Genomic DNA, 19510 nt, shown 5'->3' with positions numbered 1-19510 from the left:
TTTTGTTAATATAAATACACAGATCTCACACACGATTCAGGTGTGCTTTAAACTATAAACACTTTACATGGTATCAGCCTAATAAACCGGATTCCTCCCTCAAAATATGTAGTTTTTTTTACCCTGAACCAATCAATTTCTTCCTGGCATCTCATCACCATGTCAACCTTCTATAGACGATACTTTCATTGTGAATACTCTTCTTCATATGATTCCTATTAAACTCTCTTCAATTACCTTCTGTGGAGGATTCAAATGATGCCTCAAATGCTTTTAAGTCATATTAATGGCACCTCCATCGCTCCTCCTGCAACAATTGAAGCAAATAACGAATTAGTCTCAAATCCTGTGTTCTTTACATGGACTGATTTAGACAAGAAGATTGTCATTCTATTAAATCCCTCTTTCACTGAGGAGGCTGTTGTCGAGGTCCTTGACCTCTCCACTTCTCATGCTATCTGGTCTGCCTTGCAGACTGCTTACAACAACTCATTTGTTGAACGTATTCACTCTTTACAAGATTCTCTTCATTAAATGACAAAAGGTACAACTTCTATTTTTGATTATGCTCGCAAATTCAAGACTTGTGATAATTAAACTTACTGCTATTGGCCAACCTGTTGAGGAGATGGACAAAATTCATTGATTTCTTTGTAAATTGGGAGCCTCATTCAAAACCTTCTCCACAACTATTCAAACATCTAAACAATCCCCACTTTTTCAAAGATTTAGTTGCACAGGTTGATGGCCATGAGTTATTCCTTCAAACACTTCATGGTCACACTACTCCTCCCGCTGCCTTTGTGTCTCAATAAAACATGTCCAAAAACTCTCGTGGGCGTCAACAACATTATCCTCGTGGTGGTTCTAATGGTGGCCATGGACGTGGAGGTCGTCGTCCTCCCCACTGTCAATTATGAGGAACAAATTGGCATTATGTGTCTTCATGTCCCAACCTCCATACTTATGCCACTAATGCACCTACTTCATACTCAAATTTAGCTCAAGACAATCGTCAAAAATCCGAAGTGGATGCTTGTAATGCAGGTTGAAATGGACACTCTTAAACAGAATCCCACGTGGACTTTAGTTGCTTGTCCAATGGCCTCTAATCAGGGCCGTTCCAAACATATTTTGGGCCTAGGGTGAAAGAAAAAGTTAGGCCCTTTAAATACACAAATGTCATCAAGTTTTTTATAATATCTCAATAACTGAAAAAAAATTCATTGTACTATTTTATAAATATAACAATTTCCTTAAAAAAATTTGGGCCCTTTTAAAATATGGGCCCTAGACGGTCGCCCCTATCGCCCACCCGCTGGGACGAGCCTGCCTCTAACATGGTAGGCTCCAAATGGGTGTATCGCACGGAAAACAACTCTGATGGTTCGATAGAATGATTTAAATCACATCTTGTGGCTCAAGGTTTCACTCAAATTCCCGATCTTGAATACTCTCATACCTTTAATCCAATTGTTAAAGCATCAACTATTTACATTGTTTTGTCGCTTGCTATTTTACATAACTGGTGTCTACATCAACTCGATGTCAACAACGCTTTTCTTCACGGTCAATTAAACGAAATGGTTTTCATGGAGCAACCTCTTGGATTTATTGATCTAAAATTCCCTAATCATGTTTGCAAGTTTTCCAAAGCTCTATATGTACTAAAAAAAGCCCCACGAGCATGGTTTCATCATCTAAGCTCAGTTTAACTTGCAAACGGGTTCAGTTGTAGTCGTGCAAACACCTCTTTATTCATCCATGCCAAACACTCATATCTTAATTACTTTATTAGCTTGGAGGCAAGCTATACCGATTATGGTTTGTTTTTATGCCATTCCAAATATGCTAAGGATGTCCTCACTCGAGCTAATTTACTTGATTCTGAACTAGTTCCCATGCTGCTAGCTACTCATGAAACATTTACTTCAAACATACAATTGTTTTCTGATCCTACTCTCTATCATTCCTTAGTTGGAGCTTTACAATATTTGAATATTACTTGACCTGATTTGTCATATGTTGTTAATCAAGTAGGTCAATATTGTCATGCTCTTACTCATGCTCACTTTCAATCAGTAAAACGAATAATGCTGTACATATAGGGCATTATTTTATTTGGTCTTATTTTTCACCGTCCACATACCAATAACATCTTGGGCTACTCCGATGCTGATTGGGCTTGTTGCCTTGAAAACGTCGATCCACCGATGGCTACTCCATATTTCTCGGTAGCAACTTGATTTCTTGAAGTGAAAAGAAACAAACCACTGTCTCAAGATCTAGCTGTGAATCAGAGTATCATGTTATGGCTAATACTGCAACTGAGATAGTTTAGATCAATCACCCTTTATGAGAGTTGCATTCCTTACCTCCAGATCAACCAACTTTGTTATGTAACAACAAAAGCGTTCTCTTCATGACACAAAATCCAGTCTCCTATAAACAGGACAAACATATTGATCTAGATTATCACTTCATTCAAGAACTGGTTGCTTTTGGTAAACTCTACATAGCTCGTTTCTTCCAAGCTTCAGGTGACAAATATTTTCACCAAAAGTCTTATGCATTCCCAGTTTGAATAATTTCACGATATCCTACGACTCGGTGCATCACCCATTCACTTGAGGGGGGATGTTAGAAAATCACCAACTTATTATTTAAATATGAACTTGTATGTATCTTGTATTATCTCTCCATTAATATAGAAGATTAGTTTGTATTTTCTTAATATAAATTGACATACCTCACACACGATTGAGGTGTGATTGAAATTTTAAACACTTCACAAAATCAATAGCAATTAATATAACACCTGTTTTCCAAGATGGATCGATTTAGGGTTTTAGGGAGTCAAAAGATTTATTTTTGAATAAAAATTGAGTGTTACAACGTGATCATTGGGTAGTCATGACGTGACATGGGCAAAATGAGAGAAACACATTTCAGACCATCCTCACGATGTGAGACACAAAGTATCATGATGTGAAACCTACTAATGCCAAGCTCAAGATCTTTTAGTGTTTCCTTCGTATTTAAGTGCCTCTAAGTCATTTTAGGGTTCATTACCATCCTCCAACACCGTTTTACCTTAGAAATGTAACACCCGTTCCTCGAGGTATTATTTAATTTATCGAGTTAATAATTGTTTTGGAATATCACTTGGACAATGGATTCATTTGGAGTGTACTTAGGAAATGGGCCATGAAGATGGGTCGCCCATAATCCGTACGTTGTGCGTAACTTGGCGTATGCGGGGTGTAATGGCCATTCGATTCGAGGGACGCGGGTACCTACGCCCAGCGTACCAAGAGGTATGCCCAACGTACGCGGGTAGATGCTAAACCCTAATTTTAGGGTTAAGGACCTATAAATACATCATTATAGCCTCCTCTTTTGGCCTCCTCACTTGTCCATCACCCACAGAGAAACCCTAACTCGTTCATACTCTTCCTTGTGTGTGTGTTGACATTTTTGAGCTTATTTTGGCAAAGAAGGACTTGGAAGAAGAATGGAAAGGTTGGAGAAGAAGCCCTTGAGTACCTTGAGCTCTAGGATCTGAAACAAGCTCGCTATTTGGAAGCAAGCAAAGATATAAAACTCCTATCTTTCCTCCTCAAAGTCTAGATCTAGGGTTTTGAATATTTGGACCTTTTTAGGTCCAAAGATTGGATCTTGATCTTGCAACTTCAATTTTGAGCTTAGGGTTGCCACCCTTGAAGCTCAATGAGTTCCTTTAGCCATAAAGTTGCAAGCTTTGAGGCTTTTATGAACCCATGCAAGAGATTTAGTCATTTTTATGGAAGTTCATTGTTAAGTTTAGTGTTGGGCTCATTTGGTGGTTGCAAGCCACCAAGTGATCAACTTTAAGGGTTGGGACGAAGCATGGGACTCATATCTGTAGTTTGGATGTATGGTCTTAAGAGATTAAGTCGTTTTGGAGAAAAATGCTTTACATGAGAGTATGTTAGGCGTACACGCCGGTACGCGCAACATACGGGCCTTTTCAGAAGTACGTGCATCGTACATAGAGGTACGCCTAACATACGTTCAGTGGTGGTTGTCGAGGCCAACACAAATAATAACCCTAAATGTTACACACTAAAATAGTGTATAGTGGTAAAGGGATCGAATCCATGGAGATTGGTTCAATTTCTAACTCTATGAAAAATCTCTTTGTAAAAATACTTATAAAATGACAATAAAAATAAAATGGGGGGTTTTGGTGTTTTGAAATACTTGAAACTAACTAGAATTAACTATGATTTAAATAGACAATTGCAACAAAAATAAGAATTTGATGTAAAATCAATAAGGGAAAGATGGTTGACTTAAAGTTTTCTCACTTTGACTTTTGATGAATATATCATTAGAATTCAATGGTGCAATACTTGTTTTAAATCCTCAATTTGGCTATAGTAATCCAAGGAGCTTGAGATTACCTAGACTTTTCTTAATTGTTGAAATAGCTAGAGAAGCTCATAACAATTTCCTTGGTCAAAGTCACTAATTCCAAATAGCATGTAATTAGTGAAAGTCAACTAGCATTGAGAACCAAAAAGTCACCAAATCCAAGAGGGGTCAAATGCTTTCACCACCATGTTGGAGGAAATGTTTTTATGATTGTGTGAAGCAAAAACCACACAAATATCATTTGTTGCTTGCTAATTTGAGGATCCTTTACTTAATAAAGAAATTAGCCAACTAATCACCACAAACACATTTAAACTCATGAACTAAAACATACAAGTAATGATAAGATGTTAAAACACAAAACATTTCCATAAAGATTCAAGAACATGTTCATGGATTCTTCAACATTCAACAAAAGTTCAAAGGATTAACCAAAAGTCAACCAAGATTAGCTTAGCCAAGCATGGCTAAACCCAAAGAAACAAAGTTAGAGAAATTTGTACCAAACATTAAGCAAGAATCAAGAGGTAAAAATATGATGTTCTTCAAGGGTTCTTGGCCTTCAAAAGTCTCCAAAACTCCAGAGAGAATCTTCAAAAATCGGGTGTCCAAGAGTATGCAAAAGATGGGCACCAACCTTCCTCAAATAGCTCAAAAGAAGAATTTCCGAAACTGCCCCTGTAGGAGGTTGCGCGGGTGGTCCCTGGATGTAGCATCTTTGAGGTTTTGGGCCTCCATAGCTTAGCCCACTTGGCCCAGGTCGAATCCAATCACCTCCTAGCCCATTTTCTTCAAGTTTTTCTTCATTTTAAGCCCAATTTGACCTCTCTAAGTCCTCCAAAGCTCGTGAACTCGCCCGATTAATAATTTACGTACGCTTGAATATTCCCCCACATCTTGCAAATTTAAAGTTTATTTCTCTCCAAGTCTTCAAATAATCATCAAGATCACTCTATGCATCATCTCCACTACCCATCAAGCCCAACGTCATTTTTGTCTACCAAATCTCATCGCCTCCTATACATCCCGAACACTCCCGCTCCGCTAGACCCGAAAACCTGCAATTATGCTCACAAGATTCGAGAGTACCCGAAATAGTCATAAAATAACAAAAAGGAAAATATGCATGGAAATTATCTAAATTATGAATGAAATATGCTAAAATAAACTATAAAAAGAAGTAAATAAAATGAAGCTATCAAATCACCCCAAGCTTAAACCTTACTTGTCCTCAAGTAAGACAAGACTAAATGAACTTGGGATGAACTACCCTAGAAATAAAAAGAATGGATAGAACCATGGAACCTGTTCGACGTTAGTCAACATGGTCCGAATTGATTTCGCTGCTATCTCACAACTTTTTCATCCGATGACAATGGAACCATAAACCACAGTCAGGACAACTCCTTTAGGTGAGTAAGGAGGGATGAGCAGTCGCAGCCTCAATGGAACATGTATACAATGAAGAACATCTGTAGTAGGGAGAAAGCAACTGGATGGGCTCGGGTGGAGCTCTTCTTTAAGTGCACACTCTGATCTGCCGGTTTCTCTCATGTGTAACTAGGTTTAATCGCTCGGGCACCGTTGTAGGAATCAGTTCACTTAGTGTTGGCCCAAACCTCCCGTAGTATCCGACTCGACAGTCTCTCTAACATCACCAATTTGTGAGAAAGAAAAGAAAAGAAAAAAATAACAACTCGATCTATATACAATAAAACAGACCTATACAAATGAATATCAAACGTCGGGTGACCAAGATGTTGGAAAATTTGTTCAATAATTGAACCGGCCACCTATCTAAGATAGTTGCAACTGAAAATTTGCATGCTTCATTTTGTTTTTGTTTTTGTTTTGTTTTGTTTTTTTTTTGATGAGAAAACCCTTTGACTCAAAATTTGGTTCCCAAAGGTGTGTAGGTGGAACCGAAAGGGTAATGATATAATCCGAATGGCCTAAGTGTGAAAATGACCATGTGTGGAGCATAAAGATGTAATGTAAGCTCCTTTTCAAACTTGTGGTTTTTCAAAGATAATGAAAATGTCCAAATGTGGACTAAAAGACTCTCTAAATTCTAAGAAAATCGCAAAAAGATATGGTGATGTAAAGAGACCGGATATGGATTCTACTCGGGGACAAGCACCAATGCTTCATCCTAACAGTTCAAACATGATCAAGTGTGATCCTCTCTGCGGTAGTGACCGCAAGGCTAAGAACACCCATTGCTATAGTATATCCTACAGTTGTTAGTATTGTATGCATAATTCTTCATGAAACTACCTGGCCATGATCACTTACCCCTTTAAGCTACCAGCATCTGATCCCAAGTATGAAATCCCAAACTACAGCTAGTGGTCCCGATTCGATGGGTGAGATAGCAACAAGATCCTGGACCAATAATGATACAATAACTGTGAACCTGTTCCATGGCATCCAAGAGAGGTGAGAATAAACAGACAACAAAAATGCATGAATGCTAATGTCTTAAGCTAAATGTTATGCAAAAATAAAAAGTAGAAAAGAAGAAAATAAAATCTTTTTGAAATTTTATAAAATAAAAAAAAATGAATGCAAATTAACTTAAACTAATATGTTATGCAACCTAACTAAAAATGCATGAAAAAGAGTAAGAAAAAAAAAGGGAAATGCCCCACCCCAAGCTTAAGAACAAGCATTGTCCTCAATGCTTAAGGAAAGGGCGGAAAGGACCTAAATCAGAGGGTCGGGCGGCGGGAAATGTCTGTGGCGGTGGTTTCGTGAAATTAGGACCGGTAGAACTCCGCCAATCTTGAATTTTCAAGCGAGGTGGGTGCTGGAAGGTTATATGAGAGGAATGGAGTGGGAGGTCAAGATGATTAAATGAAGAAGAAGAGAAGCTGAACATTTTAATCTATGGGTCAAAAAGGGTCAATTTCGGTCAATGTTGGTCAAGAAAAGTCAAAAGGTCAACTCATTAAAACCTTTGGTCAACACCTGGTCAAATAATAGCCAAAAATAGCCCAAATTGCCCAGCACAGTGCGCGGGTCGCGCAGTGTAGCACGCGGGTCGCGCAGACCTTGTAGTTAAGTCTTGGGCCAATGTCGCTTCATCACACCTGGCCGCGCAACCCACCCGCGCAACAGCACGCGGGTCGCGCAACCCCCTGATCCTGATCTTCATTTTTGCTTCATTTTTCTTCGTTTTTCACCCGTTCTCGCTTTGGAAGGCCCCAAAAACCTAGAAACTCTTGATTTCTTCAAAAACAATTCTTTTGAATCCCAAAAGCATCTTCAAAAGTCATTTATTCAAATTAAAAACACAAAAACACAATGCTTTTCAAAAATGCCATTCTTTAACGTCTTTGGCGAGACACCTCCAAACTTCACTTTAACACTTTGGGGCGTCCAAATGGACGACATCTTGGACATTTGAATCAAAAACTTCATTGAATGGCTTCAATCAATGTCCATTAACCTTGTAAATTTTCCCCGTGTCGACATTTTTTAATTTCCACACCTCCATTAAGACTCTTTTCTTGTATTTGACTTTCTTTTTACGGGAGAACCATACCGGACTCAAACCTTTGATAATAGCAATCATCCAACCATATTCTTTCTTGTACTTGTTCATTAAGGTGACCAACTCTTCCTTCTTTGACATGGTTTTTGAGTAGGTGACCGGTTGGGCGTCTTCTTTCTTGTGATACGTATCCTTTGAAGAGTCCGGCAAATTTATCGCTTCCATCTCTTGTGGTTGGTCTCCCAATGGAGTTAGTTTCTTAATGGTAGTGGGCGGCTCAACCTCTCTTTCATTAACCCCTATCACTTCCTCTATAGTTTCATTGTCAGCTTTTTCAATTTCTTCTTCTTCTTTGACAACCTCTTCCACTTCTACTTCTTCTTCCTCTTCTTCATATAACACTCTTGGGCCATCAAAAATTTTCTCATCATTCAAAGGAATGGAACATGCACTATGCGATGGGCTCTTTTCGGATGGTAATTTGTCTTGAGCTTCCATTAAACTAATTGATTGAGCAATTTGTGTTATTTGTTGCTCTAAGCTTTTGAGGGTAGCTTGGGTTGTTTCCTGAAAAATTTGGGTAGAAGTGGCAATGCTTTTAACAATGTCCTCTAAGGACATGCTTGGCGTTTCAGTTTGTTGAGGAGGGTAAGGATAGGGTTCTTGGAACAGTGGAGTTGGTGGGTATTGGTTATTTCCCCAAGTTTGGTATGGGTTTTGGTATTGGTTATTTCCCCAAACTTGGTTGTTGTCCCACCATTGATCATGTTGAGGTTGATCATAACTCGATTGGTTTGACAAATAGTAGCTTCCCTTCTCTTGCACGTCTCCCCATTCTCCTTGTAAATATGAACACATGTCGGAATGATGTCCATTTTGGGCACAAAAATCGCAAAGAAGAGGTGTGGGCTGCACACTTTGGTCACTTTCAATCATCATAACTAACTGAGCTAGCTCAGAAAGTCGTTCTTCGGTGCAAGGAGTGTTCATCTCCGAACCATACTTCTTCTTTTTTTTTTTTTTTTTAATTTCAGGAATTTAAATTTGAGTACCTGCACAATGAGATCTAGGCATAGAGAAACAAATTGGTTAAAAATAAACCAATCCCCGGCAACAGCGCCAAAAATTTGGTGGTTTTCGAGGCCAACACAAATAATAACCGTAAATGTTACACACTAAAATAGTGTATAGTGGTAAAGGGATCGAATCCACGGAGATTGGTTCAATTTCTAACTCTATGAAAAATCTCTTTGTAAAAATACTTATAAAATGACAATAAAAATAAAATGGGGGGTTTTGGTGTTTTGAAATACTTGAAACTAACTAGAATTAACTATGATTTAAATAGACAATTGCAACAAAAATAAGAATTTGATGTAAAATCAATAAGGGAAAGATGGTTGACTTAAAGTTTTCTCACTTTGACTTTTGATGAACATATCATTAGAATTCAATGGTGCAATACTTGTTTTAAATCCTCAATTTGGCTATAGTAATCCAAGGAGCTTGAGATTACCTAGACTTTTCTTAATTGTTGAAATGGCTAGAGAAGCTCATAACAATTTCCTTAGTCAAAGTCACTAATTCCAAATAGCATGTAATTAGTGAAAGTCAACTAGCATTGAGAACCAAAAAGTCACCAAATCCAAGAGGGGTCAAATGCTTTCACCACCATGTTGGAGGAAATGTTTTTATGATTGTGTGAAGCAAAAACAACACAAAAATCATTTGTTGCTTGCTAATTTGAGGATCCTTTACTTAATAAAGAAATTAGCCAACTAATCACCACAAACACATTTAAACTCATGAACTAAAACATACAAGTAATGATAAGATGTTAAAACACAAAACATTTCCATAAAGATTCAAGAACATGTTCATGGATTCTTCAACATTCAACAAAAGTTCAAAGGATTAACCAAAAGTCAACCAAGATTAGCTTAGCCAAGCATGGCTAAACCCAAAGAAACAAAGTTAGAGAAATTTGTACCAAACATTAAGCAAGAATCAAGAGGTAAAAATATGATGTTCTTCAAGGGTTCTTGGCCTTCAAAAGTTTCCAAAACTCCAGAGAGAATCTTCAAAAATCGGGTGTCCAAGAGTATGCAAAAGATGGGCACCAACCTTCCTCAAATAGCTCAAAAGAAGAATTTCCGAAACTGCCCCTACAGGAGGTTGCGCGACCCGCGTGCTCTTGCGCGGGTGGTCCCTGGATGTAGCATCTTTGAGGTTTTGGGCCTCCATAGCTTAGCCCACTTGGCCCAGGTCGAATCCAATCACCTCCTAGCCCATTTTCTTTAAGTTTTTCTTCATTTTAAGCCCAATTTGACCTCTCTAAGTCCTCCAAAGCTCGTGAACTCGCCCGATTAATAATTTACGTACGCTTGAATATCCCCCCGCATCTTGCAAATTTAAAGTTTATTTCTCTCCAAGTCTTCAAATAATCATCAAGATCACTCTATGCATCATCTCCACTACCCATCAAGCCCAACGTCATTTTTTGTCTACCAAATCTCATCGCCTCCTATACGTCCCGAACACTCCCGCTCCGCTAGACCCGAAAACCTGCAATTATGCTCACAAGATTCGAGAGTACCCGAAATAGTCATAAAATAACAAAAAGGAAAATATGCATGGAAATTATCTAAATTATGAATGAAATATGCTAAAATAAACTATAAAAAGAAGTAAATAAAATGAAGCTATCACTTAGATAGTGGACTTTTGTTATTGGGCCTTGGTTTGGGCCAAGTCCTAAATATATAGTAATAGCTTGTGATGGGCCTTTAGGAGCCAGTTAAGGGCCTAAGGATTAGTGGGCTTGGTAGGAAAGCACATTTGAAGAGTTAGGGCTAATTTAGAAAATTAGGTCATTTGGGGACTTAATGGGCCTTAGTGAGGACTAGAAAGGATTTGGGCTCACCAATGCTCCAGCCGCATTCATGGACTTCATGAACTGCATGTGCAGACCGATGCTGGATTGGTCTATAATAGTATTCATTGATGAAACTTTGGTTTAATCCAAGACTTAGGAGCAGCATGAGGAGTACCTGAGAGAGGTTTTAGAGACACTGAGGAAGGAGAGACTTTTCACGAAGTTCAAGTGTGAGTTCTGGTTGCGTGAGGTGCAGTTCCTTGGGCACCTCGTCAACCAGAAGGTATTCTAGTAGATACGACCAAGATAGAGGCCGTGATGCAGTGGGAGATTCCGAGGTCTCCATCTGAGATTCAGAGTTTCCTGGGTCTGGCAGGGTATTACAGGAGATTTATCCAGGACTTCTCCAAGATAGCAGTTCCGTTGACCCGACTGACCAAGAAGTTGGTGGTTTTTCGTTAGGGTTCTGAGCAGCAGATAACCTTTGAGACACTCAGATATCGATTGTGTGAGGTGTCGATTCTCACCCTGCCAGAGGGAATAGATGACTTCTTAGTCTATTGTAATGCTTCGATCACATGTATGGGACCAATATTGATGCAGCGAGGTCACGTGATAGCTTACAATTCGAGGCAGCTGAATCCTCACGAGGCTAACTATCTGATGCATGATTTGGAGCTGGGGGTTGTGGTGTTTGCTCTCAAGATTCGGAAGCATTACCTCTACGGGGTCTGGTGTACCATTTACATGGACCATAAGAGTTTGAGGTACCTCATGGATCAGCCGAATCTGAACATGAGGCAACGTCAGTGGTTAGACGTGGTGAATGATTACGATTGTGAGATCCTATACCACCCGGGCAAGGCCAATATAGTGGTTGATGCCCTGAGCCGCAAGGTGGTGGAGGCCCCGATCTGAGATATCTATTTGCGGATGAAAGTGATTACTCCACTGCTGGAGTAGATTAGGGAGGTGCAGGTTGAGGGCCTGAAGGAGGAACGCTAGAAGTGTGAGAGGATTGTAGGCCGAGTAGCTTCATTTGATTACGATAGCCGAGGGTTGTTGACCCTGAATGGGAGGGTCTGGGTACCGTACCGAGGCAGAGTATGACAGGTATTGATGGATGAGGCCCATAAGTCCCGGTTCTCCATCCATCCAGGGGCGACGGAGATGTATACAGATCTCCAACCTGATTACTGGTGGACCTGCATGAAGTAAGACATAGCTTGGTACATGGAGAGATGCCTGACCTGTAGAAAGGTCAAGGAAAAGCACCAGAGGTCTCACGAATGGATGCAACCATTAGACATTCCTGCGTGGAAATGGTAGAATATCACTATGGATTTCACTACTAAGCTTCCCAGGACCGCACGTGGGGTCGATTCGATATGGGTCATCGTGGATCGATTGACCAAGAGCGCTGATTTCATACCTATCCTGGAGAGCATCTCGGCCGAGATTTATGTGCAAGAGATAGTGGCACATCGTAGAGTGTTTGTCTCAGTGGTGTCAGAGCGAGATGTTCGTTTCACTTCCAGGTTTTGGATGCGGTTTCACGACGAGATAGGTACTCATCTCCATTTAAGCACCGCTTTCCACCCTCAGACAGACGGACAGAGGGAGAGGACGATTCAGACTCTCGAGGATATGATTTATGCCTACGTGCTAGATTCCGATGGCAGTTGGGATACGTATCTTCCGTTAGTGGAATTTTCATATAACAACAACTACTACTCCAGTATAGACCGGCCTCCCTTCGAGATGCTTTACAGGAGGAAGTGTAGGACCCTGATCTGTTGGGGTGAGGTCGGTTAGAGGGTTATAGGGATTATGGAGGTAGTACTCAAGACCACAGAGCGGATCCAGCAGGTCCGGGGCAGGCTTCAGACAGCTTAGAGTGGCAGAAGAGTTACGCCAATAAGCAGCGTTCAGACTTGGAGTTTCAGGTGGGTGATATGGTTCTCCTGAAAGTGTCACCCTGGAGGGGTGTTATTAGGTTTCAGAAGAAAGGTAATCTGGTCCCCATGTTCATTGGTCCGTTTAGGGTTTTGGCCCGGGTGGGCCGGGTTGCTTACCGGTTAGATCTTCCAGCATAGCTCAACCAAATCCACAACACTTTCCACGTTTCCCAGCTTTGGAAGTGCTTGGTGGATGATTCAGCATTCGTACCCCTAGAGGATATTCAGGTTGATGACATCCTGAATTACATAGAGATACCGGTGGCGATTCTGAATCGCAAGACGAAGGAGTTAAGAAACAAAAGGGTCGAGCTAGTGAAGGTGCAGTGGCATCACAAGAAGGGTTCTAAATGGACATAGGAGTCCGAGGAGGAGATAAGGGAGCATTACCCAGAGTTGTTCTTGGATGCAACAGCAGACTTCGAGGGCGAAGTCTGATTCAAGTGGGGATGAATTATAACACCCGTTCCTCGAGGTATTGTTTAATTTATTGAGTTAATAATTGTTTTGGACTATCACTTGGACAATGGATTCATTTGGAATGGACTTAGGAAGTTGGCCGTGAAGATGGGCCACCCATAAGCCGTACGCTGGGCGTAACCTGGCGTACACAAGGCGTAATGGCCATTGGATTTAAGGGATGCAGGTACGTACGCCCAACGTACCAAGAGGTACGCCCAGCGTATGCGGGCAAATGCTAAACCCTAATTTTAGGGTTAAGGACATATAAATACATCATTATAGCCTCCCCTTTTGGCCTTCTCACTTTTCCATCACCCTTAAAGAAACCCTAACTCGTTTATACTCTTCCTTGTGTGTGTGTGTTTGACATTTTTGAGCTTATTTTGGCATATAAGGACTTGGAAGAAGAAAGGAAAGGTTAGAGAAGAATCCCTTGAGTACCTTGAGCTCAAGGATCTGGAACAAGCTCGCCATTTGGCAGCAAGAGGAGGTATAAAGCTCCTATCTTTCCTCCTCAAAGTCTAGATCTAGATTTTTGAAGATTTGGACCTTTTTAGGTCCAAAGATTGGATCTTGACCTTGCAACTTTGATTTTGAGCTTAGGGTTGCCACCCTTGAAGCTCAATGAGTTCCTTTAGCCATAAAGTTGCAAGCTTTGAGGCTTTTATGAATCCATGCAAGAGATCTAGCCATTTTTATGGAAGTTCATTATTATTCTTAGCGTTGGGCTCATTTGGTGGGTTGCAAGCCACCAAGTGATCAACTTCAAGGGTTAGGAAGAAGCATATGACTCATATATGTAGTTTGGATGTAGGGTCTTAAGAGATTAATTCGTTTTGGAGAAAAGTACTTTACATTAGAGTATGTTAGGCGTACACGCCGGTACGCACAACGGATGAGCCTTTTCAGAAGTACGCGCATTGTACATAGAGGTACGCCTAGCATATGCTCAGACAGTGAACTTTTGTTATTGGGCCTTGGTTTGGGTCAAGTCCTGGATATAGTAGTAATGGGATGTGATGGGCCTTTAGGAGTCAGTTAAGGGCCTAAGGATTATTGGGCTTGGTAGGAAAGCCCATTTGAAAAGTTAGGCCCAATTTAGAAAATTAGGTCATTTGGGGACTTAATGAGCCTTAGTGAGGACTAGAAAGGATTGGGCCTAGGTTATTCCCTAAAATAGATCAGGGGGGTAAAATAGTCATTTTACCCATGGGAGAGTCATTAGTTTTGACTAAATGTTTATTTGGTCATTATAGTCGGGGAGTAGTTGGAGCTGCAGACGGTGTCACCTTTGCACGAGTTATTTAGCAGTCAGTTTGAGAGGTCAGTTTTCCTTTAGTAGGAACGAGTCTAGCGCACCAATGCCGGCCCGTTTAAGTAGTATAGTATGCTGGAGCGAGCCCGATGCCGGGGTTAGCCCGATGCAATTTATATGTTTCCGAACTTTGGTTCGATGTCGGGGTGGTCCCGAAAAGTAGTTATGTATGCTTGATGTGTTTGTGATTCATGCATGTTACTTGTTATGTATATTATATGTTCCAGGCTTCAGACTAATACATTATATGTGATTATGTTATATGCTTATGTTATGTTGTGTATGTGTCGGGGGTAATCCTGATGGCCCGATGCCCGATGCGGTCGGATGCCAGGGTGAGCCCAATGCCAGGTAAGCCGATGCCAGGATTCATCTTGATGCAGTTGGGAGTAATCCCAGAGTTATGTGATTTGTTATAGGCATGTGTATGGTATGTGGGAGTTTGGGGGAGCTCACTAAGCTTCGTGCTTACAGTTTTAGTTTTGGTTTCAGGTACTTCCGGTAGCAAGGGGAAGAGCTCGGGATGATCGCATGGCACACACCACAGTCACAGCCTAGGAGTTTACTATGATGTTTTATTATGAGATTTTGATTTAAGACAGACACTATGATGATTTATGATATATGACTTATGATACTTATGAATTTGGATGGTTTATGATTTTAATAATGATTTGAAAACGAAGTTTTTGGGTCATATTTTTGGGATGTTTTAAGAAAAACCCTAACCCTATTTCCCTTGATGATTCGTGGCCTATTAGATCAGTTTTTGGCTTGAAGAAGAAGAGAAGAAAGAGAAGAAGTGTTTTATTGGTGGAACTTGCAAGGAAAAAACATCATCATCGTTTCATATTGCTTCTCGACCTTTGAAAGTACTAAAGGCACAAACGTTATTATTTAAGTGGTTAGATCTAAGTTTTTTCCCATGGTTTTCATGTTTAAGAAAGTTTAAATGGAAGTAACACAAAAAGTTGGCAACTTTATGCATTTTACGGGTCCCTGGGGTGTGATAATGTTCAGATCTAGGAGTTGGTTGATGTTTGGGTCCATGCATATGAGCTTTGGTGCAATTTCTTCATTTTTGACCTAGATTGGATAGAGGACATGCATGAGGCATGCATGTTCATTAAGTAAGCATTTTTTGTGGACCTTTGGAGTCCCCTTTAGCTTTTGGAAAAGTTAGAGTGAAAGACATAATGGATTAAGGACTTAAATAATTGGATTTATGCTTTAGACTGTAGTCACAACGTGGGGGAGAGATGTTCACGTCGTGAGGTCAGATCAAAGGTTTGTCTGTGAATGAGTTGGCTGAGTTAGAGCGAGTCAAGTTTGAATCGGGTCAAGTGTACTCTCATGGCGTAACGAAGGCCTGTTCACGATGTGAGGCTCAGTAGTGGACAATATGGGATGTTGACTTTAACTTTGACTGTTGACTTTGGCATGGGTTGACTTTTGGTTAAATTTCCATTTTGAGAAGGTTGACTTAGGGTTTACCTTGTGGGGATTATTAGGAGGTGTTTTTTACCCATTTATTGGTTGGGAGAATTTGTTAGTTGTGGATGGCATGACATTAAGCTAAATTTTTAGCCGACTTTGTGAGTTAGGCGAGTCTTCTCACTATACTTGTGTGTGTGGTAGTATATGCATGTTGACCAACTGGGTCTTATTTGCTGATTTCTAGTAAATTTAGAGACAATAAGCATCAAAAATGAATTTTTAATAGAAGAGTATTTAGAATAAATAATCTTAACCAAGTTATAGTATATGTCACAAGGGTTCGTACATATAAAGAACGCCGAAATCCGAGTTATAACGAAGAAGTTATGACCCGTCGAAGTTTTACGGCAAAACCGACACGACACCGGGAATCATAAAAAGTGAATTTACGATAAAATACTTTCTAGCCCTAGTGATCTAAACGAAAGTCGTATTATATGTTGAAGTGAGAGTGTGCATAAAAAGAATGTCCACATCTAACATCGTATGAGGAAGTTATGATTTTTCTAAGATTTAGCATAACAGTAAACAGCTTGGAAATTCAAATTTTAGATCGGTAAATTTTAGCCAAAATAATCTAAAAGATAAATGAAGATATCGTTAATAGAAGTTAAACGATAAAAAGACAATCGAAAACGGAGCTCGTATGCGAAAGATATGGACGAAGCTTAGTCTCTACTCTTCAAGCGCGACGAATTCGATGCAAATTTGTAAATCTGAGATATAATAACAATTGGCTGAAGAGGTAAATGAAAGTTGTGGTACTCATAAATACCAATGCGTGGATATGAAGAACGTCGAGAATAGAGCTCATGAGAAAGATATGGATGAAACTTAGTCTCTTCTCTTCAAGCGCGACGAATTTGATACAGTTTTGTAAATCTGAGCTACAATGAGAATTAGCCGACAGGGTCTAAATGAAAGTTGTAGTACTTGTAAATACCAATGCATGGATATAAATAACATAGAAAACGAAGCTCGTACGGGGAAGATGCAGACGAATCTTAGAGACTACTCTACGATAAAAACCCTATAAATAAAGGGTGAATCCTTCATGTTTCTCACACCTTTCACCCTCTCTTTCTCTCTCTACTTTCTCTCTCTAAGCCCCCTAACCCCCCTAAGCCTAGGTAAACCCCTAGCACCCAAAGGAAGCCACGAGGCTCCCAGAGTCCCGAGAAAAAAGGTCTTTCGGTTCGGAAACGCTGCTCCAAGCGAAGCCCAGTTTTCGAGAAAAACCGCTGTAAGTGAGCTACGTCTACGCTATTTTTAATATAGCTTTTAATAAATTATAGTAATGTTATTAGGACCTTATGGTAGTTATTTTGGCTGTTATTATGGGTTATATAAGTGCTTTTGTAAAAAAATTTTAACCACTCGCGGTACGGGGAATATGGTTTGGAGGGCCGCTTGGGTTGCTGGATTCAGAAGTGCTATAGCCAAAATGATCCTGCCCTCCGGTGTTTCATGTATGGACCCTGTTTGTACATAGTGGGTGAAGAGTATTGTTTAACTCTTATATAATAGTAATAATATCTATACTATTAATTAGTCTCGGTAAAACGTTAGACTAAACTCTAGTGGTAATGGTACGAGGTTTTGTCGAAGGAAATTGTTTTAAAGTAAACGAAGTGTTGTCCCAGAACCGCGTCACCACCTTATCAGGTGAGTGCATAGTTAATTTCATATTACACATAGTTATGAAGTATTTTATATAAATTACGTGCTATGTGTGCATATTATCTGAATACTTGCTGTCTATGCTGGATGAACGATTTTATACATGCTTCAAATGAATTAAACTATATATGTATTTTATATCTACAAAATATGTTGGGTAAAACATGGGTAGATGAAATATGAGTTGGATGATGAGATGAGAGGTGATATAGACCATGAGATAAGGGTGAGAGGTGAACAATGAAAGAAACCTTTTATCCAAATGATGGACCTGTCATCTAGCAGAGTATGGATGATAACCACAAACTATTCTAGACAATCCAGTGGAACACTAGCAGGCTCGCAACCTATAGGTGTTGTGAACGATGTGTTCACCTGGTGTACTCTAAACCTTGGCGACTATGCAGACTTAGTGCCTAAACCTTAGCAATCATGCAGACTTGATGCCTAAATCCTGGTGACTATGCAGACTTGGTACCTAAACCCTGACGACTATGCGGACTTAGTGCCTGTTGTATAAACCCTGGCGACTATGAAGACTTAGTGCCTAAACCCAGTGAAGATGGACTTCGTGCCAATTCCTTAGGATAATCCTTAGGAATAAATGAACGAGGAATAGCTGATTTTTTGGGTAGATCCTTAAGAGTAAAGAAGATAATGGGGATGGGTAACTGGGTTCATTAATTGTTTGAAGATTAAACATAATAATTATATTATTGTGGGTTGAAAACCCTATATACTCACCAGGTTTCCCAACATGATCCACTCAGTTTATTTATATCACAGGTGTTGATATGAAGTCACATTACACTGAGAGATTAAGGAGATATAAATCACTAGTGATAATGAATGTAAGTTCTGTTTATGCTTATGTTTCGGTATTGACGATGACATACCAAATGTTTTAAAATGAATAAAAATAGTTTTCTTCGGAAATGCTTTGATAACGTATTTATCATGTTTTACTGGGAACAAATTCCGCAACATTTTTATTAAAAGAGGTACTCTGATTTTTATAAAGCAAAAACAAAATCGGTCTTTTTTGGCCGTGAAAATGGGGATGTATCATGATACCTTGTAGCCTAGGTGGAATTAGATGCTATGTTAGATTTGGAATCTATATTGGTGGAAATGATTTTTAAGTGTATGTTTGAAAATTGTATACAGTTAGGATAATATAGCCATATAATGACTGATTTTTCCCTATTTCGTGTTCCTCGTCTGGTTGTGGTCTTAAGGTAGAATCATTTATTTGATAGTCTATTTGATCTCGTATTATGTATTATTTGCATGCATATGAGTGGAAGTTTGAAGCATTGTTGTAGCAAGTGACTTTGGGATGTCCTTTGATTGATTTGTGGCCTTTGAGTGTTACTGTACGAATGCTGCTTGTTATGTGCTTTGTGGGACTCTTATAGATGTGAGTTAACTATTAAGTCAATATGCTGAGTTACATGCTATAAAGTTTAAGTAATTTTAGAATGATTGATTCGACCCTATTACATAACTCTCGTTTGAGTCTAACCATTGTAGCGTTGGGTCTTTCAGTCGAAATATTCTTTAATTTTTGTTGCATGTAGATGTATTCATGATGTAGTTAGCTGATATTAATAGGAGTTCTTCAACGATTGATGGTGGAGTGAGGTTGGGATCCTAGGAGAGCCTAGGGAGTGAATTAGTTTGGCTGACATGTTGTATAGTGAGTATTGGGAGTATCAATATGAGAAAGTGACTTAGAAAATTTGGGATGATTCTTGAGGAAAGTATGTATAGGTGTGGAAGGTAGTATTGGGCCCGTACTACTGAAAAAC

The 19510-nt window shown here is 39.6% G+C and overlaps 1 long non-coding RNA gene across 1 annotated transcript; it reads left to right on the top strand.

Moving 5' to 3' along the window:
- On the top strand, positions 1-15207 carry LOC145039201 (uncharacterized). Its single transcript, XR_013679780.1, has 2 exons — positions 1-544; positions 15015-15207. It is a non-coding gene; the product is annotated as an uncharacterized LOC145039201 (long non-coding RNA).
- Positions 15208-19510: the final 4303 nt, after the last annotated feature.

The sequence above is a fragment of the Lactuca saligna genome, chromosome 4 (genome assembly GCF_052625555.1).
Source record: "Lactuca saligna cultivar CGN05327 chromosome 4, ASM5262555v1, whole genome shotgun sequence".
In the NCBI taxonomy this organism is placed as follows: domain Eukaryota; kingdom Viridiplantae; phylum Streptophyta; class Magnoliopsida; order Asterales; family Asteraceae; genus Lactuca; species Lactuca saligna.
Note: the sequence above shows the minus strand (reverse complement) of the source record. Positions and strands in the feature narration are given on the sequence as shown.